The sequence below is a fragment of the Tachypleus tridentatus genome, chromosome 3 (genome assembly GCF_004210375.1).
Source record: "Tachypleus tridentatus isolate NWPU-2018 chromosome 3, ASM421037v1, whole genome shotgun sequence".
In the NCBI taxonomy this organism is placed as follows: Eukaryota; Metazoa; Arthropoda; class Merostomata; order Xiphosura; family Limulidae; genus Tachypleus; species Tachypleus tridentatus.
The window spans coordinates 39,817,917-39,832,349 of NC_134827.1; the positions used below are offsets into that span (position 1 = coordinate 39,817,917).

The 14,433-nt window shown below is 37.4% G+C and overlaps 1 pseudogene across 1 annotated transcript in view; it reads left to right on the plus strand.

The window, feature by feature from the left end:
* The window catches only part of LOC143246739 (replication factor C subunit 1-like), an 83,324-nt pseudogene that overhangs the window by 53,807 nt on the left and 15,084 nt on the right, over positions 1-14,433 (plus strand). The window contains exons 16-19 of the transcript XR_013026122.1: positions 4,324-4,409; positions 5,049-5,186; positions 5,748-5,843; positions 11,581-11,670. The product of XR_013026122.1 is annotated as a replication factor C subunit 1-like (transcript). The remainder of the gene's footprint in view (positions 1-4,323; positions 4,410-5,048; positions 5,187-5,747; positions 5,844-11,580; positions 11,671-14,433) is intronic.

The following is a 14,433-nucleotide window of genomic DNA, read 5'->3' on the forward strand; positions in this document are numbered from 1 at the left end:
CCAAAGTGACATGATGAGACCTTACAATACACCTAAGTGTCATAATGAGACCTTACAATATACCTAAGTGACATGATGAGACCTTACAATATACCGAAGTGACATGATGAGACCTTACAATATACCTAAGTGACATGATGAGACCTTACAATATACCAAAGTGACATGATGAGACCTTACAATATACCAAAGTGACATGATGAGACCTTACAATACACCTAAGTGACATGATGAGACCTTACAATACACCTAAGTGTCATAATGAGACCTTACAATACACCTAAGTGTCATAATGAGACCTTACAATACACCTAAGTGTCATAATGAGACCTTACAATACACCTAAGTGTCATAATGAGACCTTACAATATACCAAAGTGACATGATGAGACCTTACAATATACCTAAGTGACATGATGAGACCTTACAATACACCTAAGTGATATAATAAACCTTACAATGCACTGAAGTGATGTGGTAAAGCCTTGCAATATACCAAAGTGACATGATCAAACTTCACAATGTACCTAAGTGGCATAATAAAGCCTTACAGTTCACCTAAGTGAAATAATAAAATCTTACAATACGTCTAAATGACAATAAAGCTCTACAAACCACTGAAGTTACTTAATAAAACCCTACAGACCACCTGAGTAATGTGATAAGGCATAACCTGGTTATTATGTGACCAATTTTGAGGAACATATTGGCTGGAAGTAGGTAGCTCATTGCTAACCATGATATGCATTGTTATGGTTACATTCTCGCTGAATTATGGGAAGATAAAAGGTGATGCATCACTAATATTTCACTTTTCATGTATAAGATTTTAGTAATATTTGCATGCTGTGCACGAACAGCTTCACATGACCCACTGGTGGGTCTTAATAGTCTTCTAGTAAGATTCACATAACCCACTGGTAAGTTGTGCTCCACTTTCTTTCTAAAGGACCACTTGTTTGGTAGGACACAATGGCTACATATACACTCTTCCTAAAATAGTAATTATAAAATGACTAGTGGGACCCTGGAAAGTATTTGCAAAATAGGCTTGGAAGAAAACTTGTTAAAATATTCAAACTGAAGTCTGTAACTATCACTGAATAACATCTTTTCTGTCTCCTTAGTCTAGAACATAACGTTTGTTTCTTAATTTAGAGCAAAAAATATTTGTTTCTTAATCTGCAACAAAGAATGTTTGTTTCCAGTACAGCATAAGTTTAGTGCTGCCCTTTATATGTAAACTTTATTCATGTCACAAGCCTTGCACTCTCCCATTGTTGGAATTACTATATTCGAAGATGTCTCTTGTGTAAATCATCATGCACTAACTCTTAACCAAAAGTGGAATGTTATCCCCTCAGGTTACTTCCCTAAAGTAGAATGTTTTCCCCTCAGGTTACTTCCCTCCCTCCCTCCTATGCACACACTGCATTTGAGTACAGACGTCTTATTTTATGTACTAAAGTGTTTACGTATGACCAATACTTCAATTTTTGCTACAAGTGTTTTCTCTTTCCCTTTAATTTCTTTTGTCTGATTTTATTGTGGTCACTATATTTCTGTACTCGAATTTTTGAGTAGATTTATTGAATTATGAAGTTCACATTACCACTTTGTGGGTCACACTGACAACCAGAGTTTTCTTTCATGATTCAGGTGTAGGTGACCCAACAGTGGATCTTTCTGTTTTTATGAATGCTACACAGGTCAGTATTTATACCCTGGCTTCTCTTGAAATTATTCAGATTGACAGGGATTTTGATTGTCTTTTTCCCCCCTCCGGAGTCTGCCATTTCTTTCCAGTTCCAGCCTGAGGAATCACCTAGGCCTAATTCAGTCTTCATGGAATTTGTTTCTCTGGTTTGTGCTGTTTTATTCCCTGTTTCTTACTTACCTCTCCTTGTTACATGACCAATCTTCTCAACCAGTTTTGGTAATTCATTCCTCCTCTGATATTTGGGTACATGCAGATCAGTTTGTTTCACAATGAGCTGAGGGAATTAGCACTTCCCCCCTCTTTGTGGGTTGGCCACCAAATCTAATTTTTGTCTTACCCATGACTACTATTCTCACCTTCTTACCCTTCTGAAGTATCTTTCTTCCATACAAATCCTGTGGGGGTTTCTGTAGATACCCTTGAACTTCTCTCCTCCACACTAGCCTACCTTTCTTCCTCAGCTGTGGCTTTATATACGTGGTTTCTTTCTTGTTGGGATGTTATAGTCAGGGACTCAGTTTTGACTTGAGTTGATTTACCCTCCATATATTTCAAAGATTTGTGTCTTGCAAGGGTTATGTCTTCATTACAGAATCGGACAATGGTGAGCCTCGGATAACATCAGCCTGTCAGCAATCAACCCTTATGACTTTTGAAGCTTGTTTGTCTCAGTCAGCATCACATGCCACCTGGACCTGTTTCCCATCCTCCATCCTCACAACTCTTACCCTTTCCTTCAAATGAGGTGCTTCTTTTTGCCAATTTCCTCAGCAACATAACACTTCTTACCAACAGTTCCACTGCCTTCCCTGTGGGAGCTCAATTGTTGGATATTCTTCCTCACTGGCTTCCTTTATTGCTGATCAGTGGGTAATACAGGCTCTATCAAAAGGATTCATTATCCAGTTTCTTTTCCAACCTACTGTCTCCTCATCCTATTTCTTTTATTTCTCTTAGAGATCCTGTGACATGCCAGCATTTGTCAGAGATTGCTCAAGAGCAGTTGAACTTGTTCACCATCATAACAGAAGTTTCTACTGCTGTCTTGTTGTTTTCCCTAAGAAAACCAAAGATTAGCTGCTGTTTGTTATCTCACCTCAACGATTTCAATTCCAGTTTGTGCCTCTTTTGGTCTTTTGTACTGCATCCACAAGTTTTGCAGTCAACCAGGATTGGTACACAAATACCTTTAATGTGTATTCTCCCATCCAGTTGCTTCATCAGGTCATTTCTCTGATCCACCCTGCTCCTGATTGCATCCCATTGGTTTGCACAACCTTTGATTCTGAGGTTACAACATCTGCTTCTATTGCCATCTGTCCCTCCTCCAGGTTATTCATCCCTTCTTTTTTAACCTCTATCCCACACTCTACAAGCCAGTCTTCCCATCCTGCATCTTCATATCTGACTTCTGTCTGGTCCTTGGTGAGAAGATCTGATTTTGCTGGTAGAGGTGCCTCCTTGTTAGCCACTTTCATATGTTTTGCTGAGGAAAACAAATTTGTTTCCTTTTTCCTGTCAGGCAATGATTAGATTTTTGTTTCTGGAGAGTTCTTTGACTACCAGCTCTTCAGATGTTAGATGATAAACAATCTTCACAAAATTTAAAGTCATTTTAACAAATTCATTTGTACCACAATTTTGTTTTCTCATTTTATATTTCTATATTCAAACCATTTACTTTTGTTGTAATTACAAATATTGCTCGTTTGTTTTGTATCTTGAGATTACTGATGATGGAGTTGTGAGCATTTCCAAATGTTTAATACAACTTCCTATGATCACATTCATTCTTTATTTTATCAAGTTACATTATCTGAAAAATGAGTCAATGACCACAACCAAGAGATTTGTTGATGATGTTCTACATGGGTGCCAAACATTGTTCAGTCCACTAACTTAGTGTCTGTCCTACACTAGACTAGCAGAACCTCAAGCTTTTAGAAATTGTAGGCAAAGCTTCTAAGGAATTGTTCCACAAAAAATGGGCTGTTACGATTGTTTAAAACTGTACACAGATGAAACAGTGCTCAAGAGGCAGGACTAACATTATAACATGGGTACCTCATGGGAAACAATCATTAAGTATGCTGGTTTTTGGGTGAAAATACCACGAGCTAAGTGTTTATATTTAATGTATATCAGTATGGAAGATGTAAATGGGGTTGACTTTTCAATGTGTGTAAAAACGGTAATACTCACTGGTGCTTGGAAACATGGTAAATAGTTCATTTGGTATCTTTAGAAAAGGGTGTCTAGCATACATATTGGAACACAAGAAAGTGTGTTGACAAAAATAATAAAGTGCATCTCTACTGATGTGGCAAAAAGAAAGACTAGGGAGAATTTGTCTCCAGGTTAATTTTAAACTGGAGAAGTTATATGTCATCACTATATTAAATAACAGAAATAGCTGGCCAGTTGCATGCCCTTCACACACGTAGACGTAACTAGAAACCTGTATGAACAAACAGATGAGATATATATTGATGAACGATCAGACAATAAAATATAAAATTAGACAGATTTATAGGAAGTTGTTGCACAAAGTTGTGTTTGGACACTGTTGTTTAATAATCTAAAAGTCAACATGTTTTCAGCAGGTTCTGGCAAGGTGTCATCTCATCATGTAGTCATCATGGATGAAGTAGATGGGATGGCAGGTAATGAAGACAGAGGTGGAATCCAGGTTAGTATATCAAATAAAATCACTCTGGTGGAATTGAGGTTTTCATATCCACAATTATTTCATCGTCTTGAGTGAGAACTGCTGGTCCACATCTAATACGTCTGTCCAGTAATCATGTTTGCTTGTTCAACCCAATATAGCCTAAGTTATTTCTTCATAGAAATTCACTATTGTACTATTTAAAGAATTGGTTTAATGGTTGCAGCTTAAGTGGAATATATTCTGTCAGTGTGGTTTAGTGCATTGTTTGTGTTGGTATGCTAATGAAATGTTTGCTAACATTGGAACTACTTTAGGCAAGGTGAAGACTTCCTGTTGGTATGTAAATGAATTGTTTGAACTGCTTTAAGTTAGGTATCCATTCACTTAAGGTCAAAAATACATTTTCTTAATTAAATAAAATAAGAAATTATTCAAAAATTTTAAAAAATGTATTATAAAAGTTTTTGTCCATTTCCAGTTTTATTCATACCGTACTTGTAAGCTAGCTATCTCTCAATTAGCAAGTTTGTTTTTCTGAAATATTATTCAAATTGTCTTTTTGTATACATATCTTTATTCTTATATATGTTTTATATATATCTCTATTCTTATGATATTTTATATATATATCTTCTTATGGTATTTTCTCTATTCCAGGAACTGATTGCTCTTATTAAGTCAACAAAAATTCCAGTTATTTGTATTTGTAATGACCGCAGTCATCCCAAGATGAGATCACTAGTTAATTACTGCTTTGATCTGCGTTTCCAGAAACCCAGAGTAGAACAGCTGAAGGTGATTTTATGTGTATATATCTTTTGTGTTAAATAATGTATCTCCTCAAGGTGTGGCACAGCACGTATTTAAAGTTTTCTGAACAAAACGCAACTAACTCCCAGATAATGGGAGTGTACTCAGTATTTCTCAGTGTACAAATGATGATGAAGATATCTGTTTACAGATACCTGTCTGACGTGTTTCTCATGTTTACAAATGGTGAAGATATCTGTTTACAAATACTTGTCTGACGTGTTTGTCGTGTACAAATTGTGATGAAGATATCTGTTTACAGATACTTGTCTGACGTGTTTCTCATGTTTACAAATGGTGATGAAGATATCTGTTTACAGATTTGTCTGATGCATTTTTCATATATATAAATGGTGATGAAGATATCTGTTTACAGATACTTGTCTGATGCATTTCTCATGTTTACAAATGGTGATGAGGATATCTGTTTACAGATACTTGTTTGACGTGTTTCTCATGTAAAACAATGGGATATGTTATATTTCAGTTCTGTACAAAAAATGAAAGTGAATTTGCTTGTGGAGTGACAGTTTTTATATGTTCTAGGGTGCTGTGATGACAATAGCTTACAAAGAAGGAATAAAGGTTGAGCCAGAAGCAGTCACTGACATCATTGTTTCTTCTAATCAAGATATTAGACAGGTATTGTATGAACATTATGGTTTTTGAAGATTTTAATCTGCTGAATGGGAATTGTCATTTCTTACAGAGTTATGTTGGTTCTATATTTTAAGAATCAAGTAAGATGATGTAAGCCTTATGTATCAAGTGAAAAACAAAGAGCTGTGGAAGAAGGTTATTTGATAAACATTCTTTAAATGTTGATTATTGACACATTATTCAAGACTAATTGATGTAAACCTTTTGGTCACAGACACATTATTCAAGACTGATTGATGTAAACCTTTTGGTCACAGACACATTATTCAAGACTGATCGATGTAAAGCTTTTGGTCACAGACACACATTAGATAATTTTTGAAATTTCTCAAATATCCTGTGAATGTTCATATTTCACTGTGTCAACAGTTTCTTTTATTGTTTCACATAAATCATTTATGAAGTAATGGTGTTAACTAACTATACTCAAAATATTAAGTCATTAGTCATTTAAAAGTTCAGTATTGGTTTTGTTTCCACAATGTTATGTTTTGGTACAGGCTCAAGATTTTGTTCTAGTAATAAATATTGTTAAGGTAAGCAAATCTGGAAGCTGGATCAGGCAAACTGGCCCTCTTTCACTGATCCTGCCATCATCTGTAAGCCATTAATAGATGACTGTGTGGCAGCAGTAACTGACTGTATTATACAAGCAGCTGCTCAGTGTATTCCTAAAACCTCAACACGTTGTCCACTGTATACTCGTCCGTGGGGGAATCCTGCCTGCCACTTGGCACGGAAGATCAAAAACGGGCCTGAGATACTTTCCATACAAATCCCACACTCTCGAACCGCATCACTTTCCAATGGGCCCTTGCACATGCTCGGTGGGTAAGACGTCAAAGGCAGAGGAAATCTTGGATTACGTTCACAACTAGCATATCTTCTACCACCAGTTCCAAAGTCATATGGGACAAGATTTGAAAGGTCAGTGGGTAATATAATTCTGTTCCCCTCTCAATTTTGCTCTCTGATGGCCAAGAAGTAGCTGAGACTCAGAGCATTGTCGATACTCTAGGTGAAAGCTTTTGCCAGGTATCTAGCACTTCTGCTTCCTCTTCCACCTTCTTAGCCATCAAGACTCAGGCAGAGCAATCACCTCTTTCCTTCGAGCTGATTGTCTCTATGACTATAATCATCCCTTTACATTGGTGGGAACTCAAACTGGCCCTTCATCGGTCTGGCAGTACATTGTTTGGACCTTATGATATACACTATGACATGCTGTGCCATCTATCTCCTGCTTCTCTTGCTATTCTTCTGATTGTTTTTAACCAGATCTGGAAGGAGAATGTTTTTCCTTATGCCTGGTGCCAAGCTATTGTCCTACCTTTCTCTAAGCCTGGGAAGGATCCCAAGATTCCTTCAAACTACCATCCAGTTGCTTTAATTAGCTGTCTCTGCAAGACTTTAGAGAGAATGGTTAATGCTCGTCTTGTTTGGTTCCTCAAATCAAACAACCTCATCTTGCCCACCCAGTGTGAGTTCCGACGACAGTGCTCCACCATGGACCACCTGATTTGACTTGAAACGTCAATCAGAGAAGCCTTTCTCAAATGACATGTTGTATCAATATTCTTTTATATTGAGAAGGCTTATGATGCAAAATGCCATACCTCCATGTTGTAAGACCTCCTTATATATGGGTTACGAGGCCATTTGCCCATTTTTAGTAAAAATTTTTTAATAGACAGGAGATTAGGAGTTTGTGTGGGTTTGACACTTTCCCGTTCTTTTCTAGAGGAACTTGGAGTCCCTCAGGGCTGTGTTTTGAGTGTCACACTTTTCAATATAAAAATTAATGCCATCACTGAACAACTCCCTCTCACTATTGCAAACGGGCTCTATGTCGACGACTTTCACATCTCATGTCAGTCATCAAATATGAGGTATATTGATCGGCAGCTACAGACTGCCCTCAGTCATTTACTGAAGTGGATCACAGCAAATAGCTTTAACTTCTCTCTCTTTTAAACTGTTTGCATGCACTTTTGCTGCCAACAGGGTATTCACCCTGATCCTGAACTCTGTATCCCTGAAGTTGTGCTGCCTGTGGTCTCTGAGACAAAGTTCTTGGGGATTATCTTTGACCATAAGCTGACCTTTATACCATACATGAAGCAGCTACAAGTCAAATGTACAAGAACACTGAACATCCTCCATGTCCTCTCTTCTACCACTTGGGGAACGGATCGATGTTCTATGCTAAAGATATATCGTACTCTTATTGGACTGAAACTCGACTATGGATTACTGGTCTATGGCTCTGCCAGACCATCGACCTTAAAGATGCTCGACCCTATTCATCATCAAGGACTTTGGCTCCGCACTGGGGCTTTCTGCACTTCCCCAGTTCAGAGGTTATACACAGTCTCATGAACTTTCTTTGCATCTCTGCCGTTTGCAATTGTCTTTACTATATGCTTCGAAACTTCATTCCTTACCAAAGCATCCCACCTGGGGCTGTGTTTTCCTTCCTCGATGGGCCATACTTTTTCAGAACAGATGATCTGCTTTGCTCCTTTTGGCCTTTGTATCCAGGTGCAGTTGGATGAATTGGGTCTGTCCTTGGATAACATTGCTGTATCCACTGGTCAACTCATTCCACCATGGCTTCTTACAGTCCCCAAATGTGACTTGTCTTTAAGTCATCTGAGAAAAGTAGACAATCCTGATTGGAAATACTGTCTGCTATTTGCTGAACATCTTTCTAACCATTCTTCCTTTCCTATTTATACAGATGGTTCAAAATCAGGTGACCCTGTGGGCTCTGCCATGGTTTGTTGTGGTCTGGTAGTTGTGTGCAGAATCCACTCTCCAGCTTCTGTGTTCACTGCTGAACTATATGCCATATCTCTTGCCATGGATCACATAAAAGCTAAGCAGTATTCAAACTGCACTATTTATACTGACTCACTTAGTTCTCTACTGGCCCTGGAATTGCTTCACATTGGTTCACACCCTGTTCTTCCTGATATTCAGAACCAACTGGTCCATTTTTCTTTAACATCTACTGCTACCCAATTTTCCTGGATACCAGGCCACGTTGGTATTAGCAGGGAGCGAGCTTGCTAACACCGCAGCTAAATCTGTCTGTTCTGTCACTATCACTGCTGTGCCTGCCCATACATGGACTATAGTCCTGTATTCAAGGCAGTCAACTTGCATAAACAAAATACATATACCATTCTGTAATATTAACTTATTTTTGTCATGTTTACTAGCTAATAATATCACCTAAGTGTAATTATTAAATTTGTTTTTATTTTTTCACAACTAGATATTAATTACTAATTATATTTTATCCAGTACTTTGTCCACTAACCTTCTGCTGGCCTTAGAAAAGTCCTGTAAAGGATATACATTGTTAGTGGCTAGGATTCAGTCATGGGTCTTCTTGATAGAAATCTGGTATGTTATCCACTTGTTTGTGTTTTGCATATTACAGATGGACTCCGCTAACAATTTAAATGGTTTCAAGAGAGACAGTCAGGCTTTGTTGACTGAGTCGGTCATTACTTAGTTGGATGTAGCAGTGTTATTGTACCTATGTTTTTCTTGTGTTTGCTTCATATCCTCATATATTTGTCTTATTCCACTGTCTTGTGTGATCCTCTATTCCAAGTAGGTCATTATTATGGAGCTTGTATGCCTGTTATGCTCTTGAACTATGACTTTTGTTGATCATTTATTGTATCTCTAGTTTACAGGCATGACAGTTTTTATCTGATTGTAATTTATAACTTATTAGTTATGAAAGTTTATAAAACATGGATTTCATTAAGAGATAACTTTACAAAACATTAAGTCCCAACAAACCTCAACAGTTTCAGACATTAGTGTGTATTTCTTCTTTATGTCAGATGTAAAATCTACCATAGACTACACCTTAATCACATGTACTTATACAACACTGTTAGATGGTTCTATAAGAAATTCACATGTATAGCAAGTGTATTTATTCAAGCTTTCAAAACCTTCTTTTGAAGTGTGTTCTGTTCAAGTGAAATGATGTTGTCATAGAAATGTTAGTTTCTGTGAATGTGTAAATCCAACGTCCGTGTTGGTGTGAAGAGATACAACAGTATTTCAATGACTGTACATGCACAGTACTGTTTTAGGAAAACAAAAGTTGTATCACAAATGTGAACAAAGTCTGCTTCTGTATTGAAAAACTGAGAGTTCAGGTTACAAGGCTGCAAAGTGATTGTGTTTTTTGTAATTGTGACGTCAGATATCTTTGGTGTACTTCAAAGCATTTTAATTGGTTATTTCATGTGTTAAGAAGAAACTTATTTGTTTACTGAATATAAAAAAAAAACAATTATTTTTCCATAATTTAACATTGTGTAAAAACTTGTGTCAATGTTCATTAAATTTAACACAAAGTAAGTGTCAAATTCAGTGTACGAGGGCTGTTCAAAAAATACACAGACTGACGTCATAAAACAAAATGTACTTTATTTAGAAGTTACAGGTCTGGGACCCCTTCAAAGTACTCTCCTCCCCAACGCACACACTTATCCCAATGGTGTTTCCACTTGTTGTAACAGTCCTGGTACGCTTCTTTTGTAATGTCCTCCAGCTCTTTAAATCGCATTTGCCTTAATCTCGGAATCATCTCAAATCTTCTTCCTTTCAAGGGTCTTTTGAGTTTGGGGAACAAGAAAAAATTGCAAGGAGCAAGGTCAGGTGAGTAGGGGGGGTGGGGAAGAACAGTGATCGAGTGTTTGGTCAAAAACACACGAGTTCTGAGGCACAAATTCGCCATAGCGTGGTGCATCTTCAATTTTTCGGTCAAAATCTCGTAACAAGATCCAACTGATATCCCACACTCTTCAGCAAGCTCCCTGACAGTCAGGCGTCGATTTGCCCGCACCAGGGTGTTGATTTTGTCGGCGTGTGGGTGCGTCAGTTTACGTGGAAGGGCGTCCAGGACACTCATCATCTTCAATGGACTGTCGACCATCCTTAAAACGTTCATGCCACTTGAAACATGCCGTACGCTTCATAGCAACATCACCGTAAGTCGTGTTAAGCATAGCAAAAGTTTCAATCACAGATTTTTCAAGTTTAACACACAATTTTACAGCAAGTCATTGCTCCTTCAGGTCATTTATTCTGAAATCCGCCAAACGAAAAAATCGCACTTCACTTAAAACCGCATAGCTAATACACAAATGAAGATATCTGCAATCAGGAAATGGCGTCGTAATCAGCTGATCTGTGCGAACCTGGCGACACCAACTGGATTCCCCTAGAACCAACTGGAGCCGTGCAATTCAAACAGTCCGCGTATTTTTTTAACAGACCTCGTATAATAATAATAACGCTTGTGGTGGTCATAAATTTACTATCAGTTGTAATATGCTTAGTTTGACTTTAGAAACTACTATCCTAAAACTACACCTGGTGAGTACTTTTTAAAGCTAAGTAACTATTTAATATCTTTTTAATTGTCTTTTTATAATCCTTTTGTTTACCTTCAAAAACACATTAAATGTTCTCTACCTACTTTGATGCAAGTTTTCTTGTATGTCTTTAGAACTGTAATAAATATGCACATTCATGGTTCCTGTAGCATGAACAGTGACAATATTGTGTTATTTGACTAGTTGTATTTGAATGTTACATTTAATGCAGTTACAATATTGTGTTGTTTTACTAGTTGTAGTTGAATGTTACCTTTAGTCCAGTTTTTTTTTCTTATTTTTGTTAGGTGCTCCATAACATGTCACTTTGGAGTTCTAAAGAAAAGAAATTAGGTGTAGAACAAACTAAAGAAAATAGAACAAAGGACATCAAACTGGTAAGAATAAAACTGAAACCTATCTGCTGGATAGGTAAGAATCTGTTGATGTTAATATGATGTGTAGCCACTATGACAGAAACCTATACACTGGATAGGTAAGAATCTGTTGATGTTAATATGGTTTGTAGCCACGATGACAGAAACCTATACACTGGCTAGGTAAGAATCTGTTGATGTTAATATGGTGTGTAGCCACGATGACAGAAACCTATACACTGGATAGGTAAGAATCTGTTGATGTTAATATGGTTTGTAGCCACGATGACAGAAACCTATACCCTGGATAGGTAAGAATCTGTTGATGTTAATATGATGTGTAGCCACGATGACAGAAACCTATACACTGGATAGGTAAGAATCTGTTGATGTTAATATGGTGTGTAGCCACAATGACAGAAACATATACCCTGGATAGGTAAGAATCTGTTGATGTTAATATGGTGTGTAGCCACGATGACAGTAACCTATACACTGGATAGGTAAGAATCTGTTGATGTTAATATGGTGTGTAGCCACGATGACAGAAACCTATACACTGGATAGGTAAGAATCTGTTGATGTTAATATGGTGTGTGGCCATGATGACAGAAACCTATACACTGGATAGGTAAGGATCTGTTGATGTTAATATGGTTTGTAGCCATGATGACAGAAACCTATACACTGGATAGGTAAGAATCTGTTGATGTTAATATGGTGTGTAGCCACAATGACAGAAACATATACCCTGGATAGGTAAGAATCTGTTGATGTTAATATGGTGTGTAGCCGATGACAGTAACCTATACACTGGATAGGTAAGAATCTGTTGATGTTAATATGGTTTGTAGCCACGATGACAGAAACCTATACACTGGATAGGTAAGAATCTGTTGATGTTAATATGGTGTGTAGCCATGATGACAGAAACCTATACACTGGATAGGTAAGGATCTGTTGATGTTAATATGGTTTGTAGCCATGATGACAGAAACCTATACACTGGATAGGTAAGAATCTGTTGATGTTAATATGGTGTGTAGCCATGATGACAGAAACCTATACCCTGGATAGGTAAGAATTCGTTGATGTTATATGGTTTGTAATGTCCTCTTTAATCAAACCTTGATGGAAGAGCATGCTTGGAGGTAACAGTTCTTTGTTCTGTAACTAATCTAAACTTCTTGTATTCTTGTACAAATGTCACTTAAGCTCAGGAGAGGTTTTGTATAAGAGATTCTGATACAGTATTTTCCTCTACTTACAGAGTTAGCTACTCCCATTTGGTGTTTCCCTTTGTATGTAAACTTTTATTGTGCATGCCACAAGCAACATGTCACCTCTTCACAAGACATGCATATTGATTTCTTTTACTGAACTGTCAGTCCTCATTTGGTATCACTTTCACTTGGACATCTTTATTTTTTTGCTTTGATTAGTGCTTTATACTGTTTTCATTATCAAAGTAGTTTAAGTTTAATGTACTTTGAAAACTTGACAGCACTTATTGGATTTATTTTTACTTAAAATCATGTGTATGACAAGTAAAACAAGAATGTTTGAAGTTACTGTCACCATTTCAAGTGTTTCACATCTGACAGGTGCTTCACCATGGGCTTCAGGTGCTGGAGATCTGATGTGAGATTTGTTGGCCTTTATTAGCAGCGAGAATGAATGTTGTATGGATCAACCTTTATCTTCAGAACTTGCTCTTTTTTCTCTTCAATATATTGAAACCTTGAGGCTAAGGAGGGCTTTGAATGCATATTTTTCCACCCACTTTGTTTCTATGCCTTCCCATATCCTACCTAATTATCCTGTTTGACCTTCCACAGTTTTTATGACTTTATTTTTCAGGTATATGAAGTTATGTGTTGCTTCTATATCTTATGAATCTCATCCTTCATTACTGCATGAGTGTGCTTTTCAAACCTATTTGTTTTTCCCTCTTATCCTAACATTTGGCTTCATGCTAACCTTCAACCCTCACAGCTCTTTTGTAGCAGCTTTCTACTATCCATCTCTTGTATAAGGCTCTTCACATAATTCCTGAAGGATTTGTGGAGGACATTCTTTTCCTTGTTATCTCCATATTGGCTTGTTTGTTATCTTCAGCTCTGGGTTTGCACACATGGTTTCTCTGTTGTTGGGACCTTTTAGGTCATAATGCTATCTTATCTCAAACTCTTTCACTTGTTCTTTATCTCCAGGATTTGTATATGGTTTTGTTTTTAAAGTGTTTTGTCTTTGATACAGTCCTTGGAATTTTGGATGGCATCTGCCTGACATCAATCTATCCTTTCATATCTGGTTCCCCCATTTATCTTGGTCAGAGCTGAGTGTTGCAATGATTCCAACTTCTTATCCCACCACTTCACAGTCCTTACCTCTTCCTACAGTACCACAGTTCGTTTTTTGTCATGATGAAGCACAAGATGCTACCAATAGTTCTGGTAACTATCAGGTGAGTTCAGGCCTGATGGGAGCTCACCTTGTGACCTTGTGTTCCTTCTTCCTACAGTACCACAGTTCGTTTTTTGTCATGATGAAGCACAAGATGCTACCAATAGTTCTGGTAACTATCAGGTGAGTTCAGGCCTGATGGGAGCTCACCTTGTGACCTTGTGTTCCTTCTTCCTGCAGTAACACAGTTCATATTTTGTCATGATGAAGCACAAGATGCTACCAATATGCTACCAATAGTTCTGGTAACTATCAGGTGAGTTCAGGCCTGATGGGAGCTCACTTTGTGACCTTTTTTCATCTGTGGCATCTTTTCCC